At 39.0% G+C, this 11,716-nt stretch overlaps 1 protein-coding gene across 2 annotated transcripts in view; it reads left to right on the top strand.

Annotated features, from left to right (window-relative positions):
- The window catches only part of LOC110456708 (filamin-A-like), a 174,767-nt gene that overhangs the window by 15,812 nt on the left and 147,239 nt on the right, over positions 1–11,716 (top strand). The window contains exon 1 of one of the 2 annotated variants that reach the window (XM_021507593.1): positions 6,432–6,518. The exons of the other annotated variant lie outside the window; for it this stretch is intronic. The gene's annotated coding sequence lies outside the window, so the exon portion shown is untranslated. Of the gene's footprint in view, positions 1–6,431; positions 6,519–11,716 lie in introns of those variants that run through there. 2 annotated transcript variants of the gene reach the window in all.

Below are 11,716 nucleotides of genomic sequence, written 5' to 3'. Positions count from 1 at the left end.
TACTATTGTTTACCAGGGGCCTGTTCGTTTATGCGGAACAACCGGTTTGACCGTTTATAAATGTAACAATTCCGGGTATAAATCCTGGCGGACCTACAAATGTGTATGCAAGACTTGCAAGGCTTTCTCAAGGCTCGCCTGAAAGCAGCATCAGATAACTAGGTCCTACCTTATTTAATAAACGAACAACAGTGGTCCGATCGGTTTGACCGTTTAAACGCAAACGGCCCAGGTGTTACTATAATTTGCACTACGATATTGAATACCCGATACGCAAAACGGAAATGACGACACGGTGTACATGCACATTTCGATCAAGATAATTGAGTCCGAGCTGTACTTTTTCCGGAAGTACGTCACGAAAATGGACGCTGATGACGATGGGTCGAGCCACCTTAAATGGATATTGAAGAAATCAAGAACAGACCTGCTGTATCGCACACTATGTGTATCGTAACAGACCTGCTGTATCCCACACTATGTGTATCGTAACAGACCTGCTGTATCCCACACTATGTGTATCGTAAGAGGTGACTACTGTGGGGGCCCTTCAGATTCGGGGGTTGTCTTCCGTGTCTTCTACGAAGAGGACATGGAAGAGACCGAAATTGATCTGCTGCCCCCATAGCAGCACTGATCATTTCCTATTTTTCCTGTCTTCTGTCTTTTCTACCTACTTTCTGTTTCAGGCGGTGTCCCCCTAGGCACCCGTCCTCATATGACCCGGCAGTTGCGAGGACATTAACCCGAAACAAACAAACAGACAAACAAAACAAAATCTTAAAAAATGTATGAATAATGATACCAGCAACCTGGCGGACGAGGTTCCATTGTGGATTCCGTTGTTATGCATAGTACATATATATATAAACCTTTGCTAGACGAAGTCGTTCATTATCCCCCCAAGCACTTTGCTGGAGGTCAAAGTCAAATGATTCCGTTGTTATAGCTTGGCATCGCTTCGGTGTTTGCTGTCATCATGCATTGTCTCAACGAGGTACAGAAAGGGAAGACGAGTACTTATCTGATCTTGGTCGAATTATCATTGCATGGTGCCGAAAACAGCTGAGTGGTAGATTCCGGCACTAGTTCGGTACTGTATTTGTACAGCCTCCTTGCTATCGTTACCAGGTCGGTCAGATATAACTTCAAGCAGTAGCCGGTCAACGTGTCCGTATGGACGATCAGACATAAGTGCAGGCAGTAGTCTGTCGAAGTGACCGAACGGACGATCAGACACACGAAAAAGTAGTCAGACGAAGTGACCGAACGGACGATCAGACATACGAAAAAGTAGTCAGTCGAAGTGACCGAACGGACGATCGGACAGTACACCAATATAACCATTAGCTGTATTAATAAAATAAATCAGAAACAAATCAGTGGCCATAGAGTTAATTAACAAAATATAAAGAAAGAAAAACCTGAAATATATTTGAAGATGCCAAGAAAATTGGACAATAAATATAGTAAGTTGTGATGAAATGCGCTGATTTTCAAAAAGGCATGCGTAATGAAATCCTTCAACACCTCGGCCAACTCCTTTAAGGTTCGTTTAATCCCGAGGCTTGACGGAATTGGCCGAGATGCTGCGTTTGCTTTTGTTACTATTGTCGCGAATAAGTCGTCAAATAAGAATCCACGAAAATATAGCGATTTTAAGAAATCACAAAAATAAATACTTCTTCTGTTAGCTTTATTAGGAACTTTACAAAAAGTTTTTTTATGACATGGAAATTTAAAGCGTAAATATATCACAAGAAATCCTTGGTTTATTTAATTAGTGATGAAATAAAAACTTAGTATTTGATCAAGTAAAAACCAACATACAGTTTTTAAATAAACACCAACAGTTGTGCATGAAGAATTTTGATTCTGCAGATAAACGATTTATCAGTTTGATCTAGCACAGGGGCGGAAAGGCCACGAAAGGCAGGCAACATTCATCTGCATTGAGTCATTCTGAAGTACCTCTGTCTTCACTATTAAGCAATCTGCTAATTGTTTTACACTCGGATCACCTCGGCTGTGGCTGTCAATGCGGTTAATGAACTCTTTTTGTGGTAGACGGGCTATGCGAAGACAGCATATGTATCTCTGCCTCCCTACCCCTCCCCCTCCATTACCCCTACCCCGCTCCCATTGATTCCCTCCCTACTCCTCCATTACCCTAGTCCGAATTATTCTGACGTTTTATCAACTTTTTTCATATCGGTCTGTCGTCGATTAACGTCAGAACTCCGGCCCTCTATAATATGCGGGAAATATGCGACCCGCGCCCGGAGCGCACTTCAAACTGATATTTTAGAAACAAATCGTCACTTTCGCAAACATGTCGCACATGGATCGAAAGATCTATTCTTTATACACAAGATGAACATACATAACTTGCCTCAAACAACCAATACAATCACTAAAAACATATTTTTTCTAACTTTCTCTGATTTACTCTAGTTTTTTGATAGCCCCGCCTTCTAATGCCACGTGACTAAAATCTCGCCGGCCTACGTCATAACGTTGGGAAATACCTTCGGTAACGCGAGATCTCGTCAAGTCATGTGACATTGCTCATGGCCTAATTTCCATTAAAAAAATGGGTTGGTATAGAAAACGTTGGAGCATACTGTTCGTAATGATCTTTGAAACATGTTATTGATACCACCTAGTGCATAAAGAATAGATCTTTCGATCCATGTGCGACATGTTTGCGAAAGTGACGATTTGTTTCTAAAATATCAGTTTGAAGTGCGCTCCGGGCGCGGGTCGCATATTTCCCGCATATTATAGAGGGCCGGAGTTCTGACGTTAATCGACGACAGACCGATATGAAAAAAGTTGATAAAACGTCAGAATAATTCGGACTACCATTACCCCTACCCTCGCTCCCACTGATTCCATTCCTGTTTTCAAATTTGAGGCGCTCTTCAAAGGACCATCACCCAAAAAGCCCGTACATGCTTTAGTGGCGCTGACGTTTGACAAAGAAAATAGTTTGATAACTGTGGCTCATGCATGTGTTTGTCAGGCATGTTAATTCAGCCGTACACTTTTATATTTTATTCAGATATTGGTGGATATTTTGTCTCCCTTTTGAATCCTTAAAACCATCCGTTTCTCGATGTGGCATTTCCATTTGTGAGCGATTTCAGCTACATCAGCCATATCAACGACTAATTGTAGTGGTGTTTCAATTAAAAAAAAAAAGACTTTCTTTTCCGGGGAAGATCTGTATCAACCAGGGCACTGACACACTGGCCTGAGTTAGAATGAACATGCAGGTTCGAACCTCTGTAAGGCAGTCACGCTGGGGTTATCTACACGATCTTAACACGCCTTGCATACCTCATTCATAGTGTATATAGATTCTTTCCACAACCCGACCTTCTACTCTCTTCATCACCCTCTCCCATCACCTAGAACTCGATCATCAGAGCCGACAGCTACTATTTGCGTATGACTGCATTTGACAACTCACTGATTCACTTAACTAGTGCGCACAGTGCAAATATCTCTCCCCTACTGTTTTTTAGGGTGCGTTTTTTTTTTAACTTTGTGCACTTCATAGCTGTGTAGAGAACGTTAGAGAAACAAGCGAAAAAGGGACCAACATTGACACGGATTTCTTATTCCACGTCATTCTTATCTTGTCAGAATTTCATGACTGTTACTGACGACTAGATCTGTAAACCGGAAGTGACGTCATTTTGGGTAGAATAGAAGCTGTCGTATTTTATGGTTCTTAGGTCGGATTTTTTTTTCTGAACACCAGACGATGACAAGGTGGGTTCAACATTTGGCCCCCACTTTGATTTCTTTTATTCTATTGCCATATGTAGATACATAAAAATGATCAATAACTGCATGAATGATTATTCATAATTACTACTGATAACCGTAGTGTATCCTTACAAAATGACAAATAAATGTCACAGGCGAATGTTATTTTAAAAATGAATTATTACAATGTAAAATGTATAAAATTATTGTTATTTTGATACTTAATATGTCATATTGGTATACACGAAGTAAGCGTAGTGATACTTTTAATTAAAAAAAATATAACCAGCATTGTCAACTGTCCTATACATAGTTACAATGATAGTCTATATTTTAAACTTCAGTCAAAACTTTCCATATATGTATTCTGTCTACATAATAATTTTTATGTATTATCAAAACCGGTAAAATACTTTTTTAGCATGCCAAACATGATCAATGCCCAATTTCACATAACCATGGAGATTTTACTTTCAATATTTATTATGGTAAATACCGATACATTTTCTGTTTTTGTATCAAACCAAAACACTTTAATATATTACGCATGTTTTAAAGTTATGTGCAGCAGCAATTACTCATAAATATGTATTCTGCCATAGTAAACTTTCCTCTGGAGAAATACTTAAGGTTGAGATTGTGTTATAGACAAAGATTTGCAATTATATAAATACAACAAACTAATCTTTATAGTAAAACTATTATACACTTTATTATTATCCCGCAACGAAGTTAAGGGGGGAAACTGGAATCAGCTTGCCAGTCCATCTGTCTGTCCGTAGAAAAAGTTTGTCCAGACAACTCCTTCTAAAGTAATGGACAAATTTCAACAAAAGTTTCCATATATGATAACTACCACCTGATGTTGTGCATCCAGGTAGTATTTGTTTCATTCTGACCATTGCTTTTACAAAGTAATGGCCCTTTGTTGAAAAATCCTTGTCCGGACATATCCTCCAAATCTGAGGCGTCAATTTCAACGAAAGTTTTCAGATATGATAACTACCACCTGATGTTGTGCATCCAGGTATTATTTTTCAATCGGACCCTTTTATACGGAGTAATGGCCCTTTGCTGAAAAATACTTGTCCAGACAACTCCTTCAAAACTATGGTGCCAATTTCAACGGAGGTTTACAGATAATGTAACTACCCCTGACATGGTGCATCCAAGTAGTATGCTTTCATTCCGACCTTAAAAAAGGAGTTATGGCCCATTGTTGAAAAACTTTGTCTGCCTCATAAGCTACTGGGCCGATTTCAATGAAAGTTTACAGATATGGTTATTACCCCCTGGTGTCGTGCATCAGGATATTAATTTTTCATTTCGACCCCTTTTTAAGGAGTTATGACCATTGGTTAAAAATCTTTGTCTTGACAACTCTCCCTTAACTACTAGGACGATTTCAGCAAAACTGGTTCATCTGGGCTAACAAGATTTGGTATGTAAGTATGTTTTGGCATGAGGAGGGAGTACATGAAGTATGTCAGTGACCTATATACTTAAATAATTCTTGGTGGGAGACCATGGATTGCTTTGCAATGCTTTGCCTTAGTTAGCTTTAGCTAGCCTTTAGATTACAGTTCTGGTCTATATAGGAGCGGGGGTATAAGTTAGCCTTTGGCTTACAGTTCTAGTTATTATTTTATTTTGCCCATTGCCCATTCATAAAACAAAATATGAAGGACTATCATTTTACATCCATAACTCTTAACAGATAAAGCAAGAGAAGATATCCTTGTGTGCCTCCCCATACACAGAAATATTTTAGCACATTTTATTTTTGTGACCTTGAACGAAGGTCAAGGTCATCAACGTTTACAAAACTTAGATCCCTTCACATGAATGACCTTATTGCCAAATATCAAGACCCAAGGACCTTTGGTCATGAAGAAAAATACAAGTTAAAGGAAAAGTGGAAAGAAAGCTATGTTTTTCCTTTTTTGAATCAAAAGTGTTATATGACAAATTTACAGGTTGTCAATTTGTATTAAGTTCCTGATGTTGAAAGATATTATTGGTAGCCAACTTTTTAGGAAGTATGAAAAATGGCCTCATTTTAGAACTATGTAAATTAACGTGTCAAAAAAGGAAATTTTCTCATTGGTAATTTCACATATTTTTCTGCTTAAATCTTCAATAAAAAGAACAATTCTTTCTTGAAATAGTGTAATATTTTGTATCAAATTAACAGTTTGAATATGTTGCACACGATGATATAATTTTATAGTAATTGTGTCATTCAAATGCTCTAGGAGGAATTGTATTACCGCACCTTTAACACCCACACAGGTGTAAGTCAATGAGGTCCCATTTTTCATAAAATAATTTCTGAACCTAACTGTTCCTGATTTAAGCTTCCTATACCCATATCTTTTTGTAGTTGTCTTGTTTTGAAATTCCAAGCGGGGGCCGACGCTAATGTTAAATCTCCATAGGCATTGACGTTACCTTTTGAATTGCAGACGTTTTTACAATCCGGAAGTGACGCATGTTTTCTGTGTGAAAAAAAATCCATTAATTAATGCAGATTAGAAATTTAGTAAGATGTTATGCCCGTTGATCCGGTGGGTGGTTGGTGAATTGCAATAGTATTACTACAACATTAATTAGCCAGCAGGCCTACGTGTACAACATACCAACTGGGTGATACACGTGCGCGTAGGTATACACGAGACATTGAATAAATAGCTCTCATAACGTAACACTGCCACCATTTCGCGGCTGATACCGGCAGAGGGGTAAGTGGAAATGTAAACTCACAATAGCTATTAATTGATACTTAACAATCAAATGTTTGTTTTTAGTTGATATTGTCCGTGAACTAGACCTAGGGGTCTTTCATGAAACTATTTTAAGTTGACATCAGCTTTGTTCATAACAAGGACACACATCAATTTGTGCTAATTCCCAAAAAAGAAAACTCATGCAAAAAGTCTCTAAAGTATAACAGTCCTTTATGTGAATATTGTGTAACCTAATGTTATTGAGTATGAAACAAGTGTTTGCAGCGATTGCCCTCTCCCTCATCCCAAAATTATGTTTGAGCAAGGCTACAATCCTAGTCCCGTACTCCAGAACTGTGTACCATGTACATTGCTACTTCGAGGGGTCTTATTAGTGGTAAAATGGATGTATGCGTACTCTATGGGCCTGGGTTTCTGACGGTTCATATTGTGCCATACCGACGACATCAATTCGTTAACATAGAAAGGTAATAGCCACTCGGACATTGTTGTATTCTATTTTCCAGTCAGAGATGATAATGTATTTGTTGGATAAATCGAAATTTCCTTTCCGCCTTTCTGGTAGCAGCACTCAAGACGTCATATACACATGGATGTGTTGAGGTTTGTTTGACATTACCCATTAATGGGTTACATGACGGCGGGAAGTAGAACCTTGTTACTCCGGAGCCTGTTAATCCGGAACTCTCGCTATCAACCAGGACGCTCATATCTAGGAGGGTAATCCTGATTATGTTACAGTTCCTATGTTTCGTGGATAATAAGGTGTCTGCAGGAATGCTCCACTATACACAGAAATTTAGGTTATTGGACAACATTGTTTCCATTGTACATTGAAACCAAAGTGTTCGGACTAAAATGTGTACAGCGTGCATATAAACCAGTGTTTGGACTAACGAGGTTCCAATGTATGTAGAAACCAAAATATTCGGACTAACAAGATTCAACTTCATATAGAAACCGAAATCCTTGGACATTTAATGGCCACGTTATAACGTACCATACTTTGTGTAACAATGAACTTTATCGTGTCATACAATGTAATACAATAACGCATGACGTATCATACAATTGTACAAAAATAACGTTTGACGTCGTATAATACAATGCATAACTTGGTTTGGTTTAATTTTGTTTCACGTCCTATTAACAGCTAACGTCATCTAAGGACGTGCCTTCATGTGTGTAGTGTATGCGTGCTTGCGTGTGGGTATGCAGGAGCCTCCTTGTGGTAGCGCGGATCTGATGCCGACTTTATAGTGCTATCTCACTGAAATGTCATGCAGGCACCATTCACAGTATTCCGCCCGGTCACATTATACTGACAACGGGTGAACCAGTTGTTGCCATTCCCCTAAATGCTGAACGTTAAGCAGGGAATAATAACTACCATTTTTAAGGACTTTGGTATGTCCCGGCCTGGGTACAGACCCAATTGCCTTCCACACCTGGGCGAACGCTCAACATTTAGGCCAAAAGAGAAGTGTTGCCAAACAAGGCGCTAGGAAATATAAAGAAGTTAGACATAGAAAGAAAGATAAAGATCCCAAATATCGCAATGGGTGTAGCAGATTTATTTTGGTCGCTTTTTGTGTCCCCAAATAGAGGACACCAAAGCTAATCCCCAATTCTGCAGAGGATTCTCACCTTAGTCGCCTCCTACAATACATGCTGTTGGTAACATCAGGTGTATTCTATTCACGTTCCCTTACCTACAGGGGTACAAAGCATAACAATAACGTATCACGTACAATGCAATACAACGTATGACGTATCAAACAATGTATAACAATATTGTTTATTATACCTTCTGTTAAAAAAAAAATCTCGTAATCTGATTGGTTGAGAAAGATGTGAACATTTTCAATGTTACTTGCTCGTTTTACAAAGATAAAGAAGACAGGGTGACATTCCAAAAAATATCACATGCGCCAAACGTATGCGTGCACGGTTCGTCCCAGTGCCAGGGTGTTATTCCAAAAATTGTTGCATGCGCCGAATATATGCGCCCCTGGTTCATCCCAGTGAAAACTTTTCTGAAAAGTTTGTCGAGCTTTAAAAATGATGAAGTGGTGAAACACCTAAACATGACACTCGGTATAATAAAATAAAAATCACATTCATGAGAGGGCGATATTGCATATTTTCACCCCAAGGAAGCATTGTTGACCGAGGCTAACATATCATGAATGTGATATTTATATATTATTATACCTTCTGTTAAAATCTCGTAATCTGATTGGTTGAGGAAGATGTGAACATTGTCAATGTTACTTGCTCGTTTTACAAAGATAAAGAAGACAGGGTGACATTCCAAAAAATATCACATGCGCCAAACGTATGCGTGCACGGTTCGTCCCAGTGCCATGGTGTTATTCCAAAAATTGTTACATGCGCCAAACGTATGCGTGCACGGTTCGTCCCAGTGCCAGGGTGTCATTCGACAACTGTTGAGATGAAGTCTTGGTTTATGTCAAATCAACACAAGGACCTTTAAAAATGGTGAAGTGGTGAAACACCTAAACATGACACTCGGTATAATAAAATAAAAATCACATTCATGAGAGGGCGATATTGCATATGTTTACCCCTCGGAAAGCATTGTTGACCTCGGCTTCGCCTCGGTCAACATGCTTCCTTGGGGTGAAAATATGCAGTATCGCCCTCTCATGAATGTGATATTTATATAATGACGCCTTGTATGACAGCGGCTTATGACATATGATCAAGGTCAAATATCTGCCACCGGGAAAAAGATGGCCAATCTCATATTTCTGTATCAAGGGAAATATAGTCAAATGTGATGCATATTTAATCAGAGAAAGTGTGGCAAATGTTATATATCTGTAACCTGTAAAAATCCGGTCAAGTGTGGTCAAGATATACATCTGTTATCAGGGAAAGTATGGCCAATGTCATGTATCTGTAACCAGGGATAGTGTGGTCAATGTCATGTATCTGTAACCAGGGTTATTGTGGTCGATGTCATATATCTGTAACTAGGGGAAAGTGTGGTCAATGTCATATATCTGTAACCAGAGATAGTGTGGTCAATTTCATGTATCTGTAACCAGGGTCAGTGTGGTCAATGTCATCTATCTGTAACCAGGGATAGTGTGGTCGATGTCATATATCTGTAACTAGGGGAAAGGGTGGTCAATGTCATATATCTGTAACCAGAGATAGTGTGGTCGATGTCATATATCTGTAACTAGGGGAAAGGGTGGTCAATGTCATATATCTGTAACCAGAGATAGTGTGGTCAATTTCATGTATCTGTAACCAGGGATAGTGTGGTCAATGTCATATATCTGTAACCAGGGATAGTAAGGTCAATATCATGTATCTGTAACCAGGGATAGTGTGGTCAATGTCATGTATCTGTAACCAGGGATAGTGTGGTCAATTTAATGTATCTGTAACCAGGGATAGTGTGGTCAATGTCATATATCTGTTACCAGGGAAAGTGTGGTCAATGTCATATATCTGTAATCAGGGATAGTGTGGTCAATTTCATATATCTGTTACCAGGGATAGTGTGGTCAATGTCATGTATCTGAAACCAGGGATAGTATGGTCAATGTCATATATCTATAACCATGGATAGTGTGGTCAATGTCATATATCTATAACCAGGGATAGTGTGGCCAATATCATGTATCTGTTACCAGGGATAGTGTGGTCAATGTCATATATCTATAACCAGGGATAGTGTGGTCAATGTCATATATCTATTACCAGGGATAGTGTGGTCAATGTCATATATCTATAACCAGGGATAGCGTGGTCAATGTCATGTATCCGTTACCAGGGATAGTGTGGTCAATGTCATATATCTGTAACCAGAGATAGTGTGGTCAATATCATATATCTGTAACCAGAAATTGTGTGGTCAATATCATATATCTGTAACAAGGGATAGTGTGGTCAATGTCATGTATCTGTAACCAGAGATAGTGTGGTCAATGTCATATATCTGTAACTTGGGAAAGTGTGGTCGATGTCATGTATCTGTAACCAGAGAAAGTATGGTCAATGTCATGTATCTGTAATTAGGGAAAGTGTGGTCGATGTCATATATCTGTAACCAGGGATAGTGTGGTCGATGTCATATATCTGTGACCATGGAAAGTGTGGTCAATGTCATGTATCTGTAACCAGGGATAGTGTGGTCGATGTCATATATCTGTAACCAGGGATAGTGTGGTCAATGTCATGTATCTGTAACCAGGGATAATATGGTCAATGTCATATATCTGTAACTAGGGAAAGTGTGGTCGATGTCATATATCTGTAACCAGAGATAGTGTGGTCGTTGTCATATATCTGTAACCAGGGAAAGTGTGGTCAATATCATGTATCTGTAACCAGGGATAGTGTGGTCATTTTCATATATCTGTGACCAGGGATAGTGTGGTCGATGTCATATATCTGTAACCAGGGATAGTGTGGTCGATGTCATATATCTGTAACCAGAGATGGTGTGGTCGATGGCATATATCTGTAACCAGGGATAGTGTGGTCAATGTCATATATCTATAACCAGGGATAGTGTGGTCAATGTCATGTATCTGTAACCAGAGATAGTGTGGTCAATGCCATGTATCTGTAACCAGAGATAGTGTGGTCGATGTCATGTTTCTGTAACAAGGGATAGTGTGGTCAATGTCATGTTTCTGTAAAAAGTGATAGTGTGGTCAATGTCATATATCTGTAACCAGGGAAAATGTGGTCAATGTCATGTATCTGTAACCATGGAAAGTGTGGTCAATGTCATGTATCTGTAACCAGAGATAGTGTGGTCGATGTCATTTTTCTGTAACAAGGGATAGTGTGGTCAATGTCATGTTTCTGTAAAAAGTGATAGTGTGGTCAATGTCATATATCTGTAACCAGGGAAAGTGTGGTCAATATCATGTATCTGTAACCAGGGAAAGTGTGGTCAATATCATGAATCTTTAACCAGGGAAAGTGAGGTCAATGTCATGTATCTATAACCAGGGAAAGTGTGGTCAATTTCATGTATCTGTAACCAGGGATAGTGTGGTCAATATCATGTATCTATAACCAGAGATAGTATGGTCAATGTCATGTATCTGTAACAAGGGAAAGTGTGGTCAATGTAATGTATCTATAACCAGGGAAAGTGTGGTCAATATCATGTATCTGTAACCAGGGAAAGTGTGGTCAAT

Source organism: Mizuhopecten yessoensis, unplaced genomic scaffold, assembly GCF_002113885.1.
Source record: "Mizuhopecten yessoensis strain PY_sf001 unplaced genomic scaffold, ASM211388v2 scaffold8839.1, whole genome shotgun sequence".
NCBI classification, from domain to species: Eukaryota; Metazoa; Mollusca; class Bivalvia; order Pectinida; family Pectinidae; genus Mizuhopecten; species Mizuhopecten yessoensis.
Note: the sequence above shows the minus strand (reverse complement) of the source record. Positions and strands in the feature narration are given on the sequence as shown.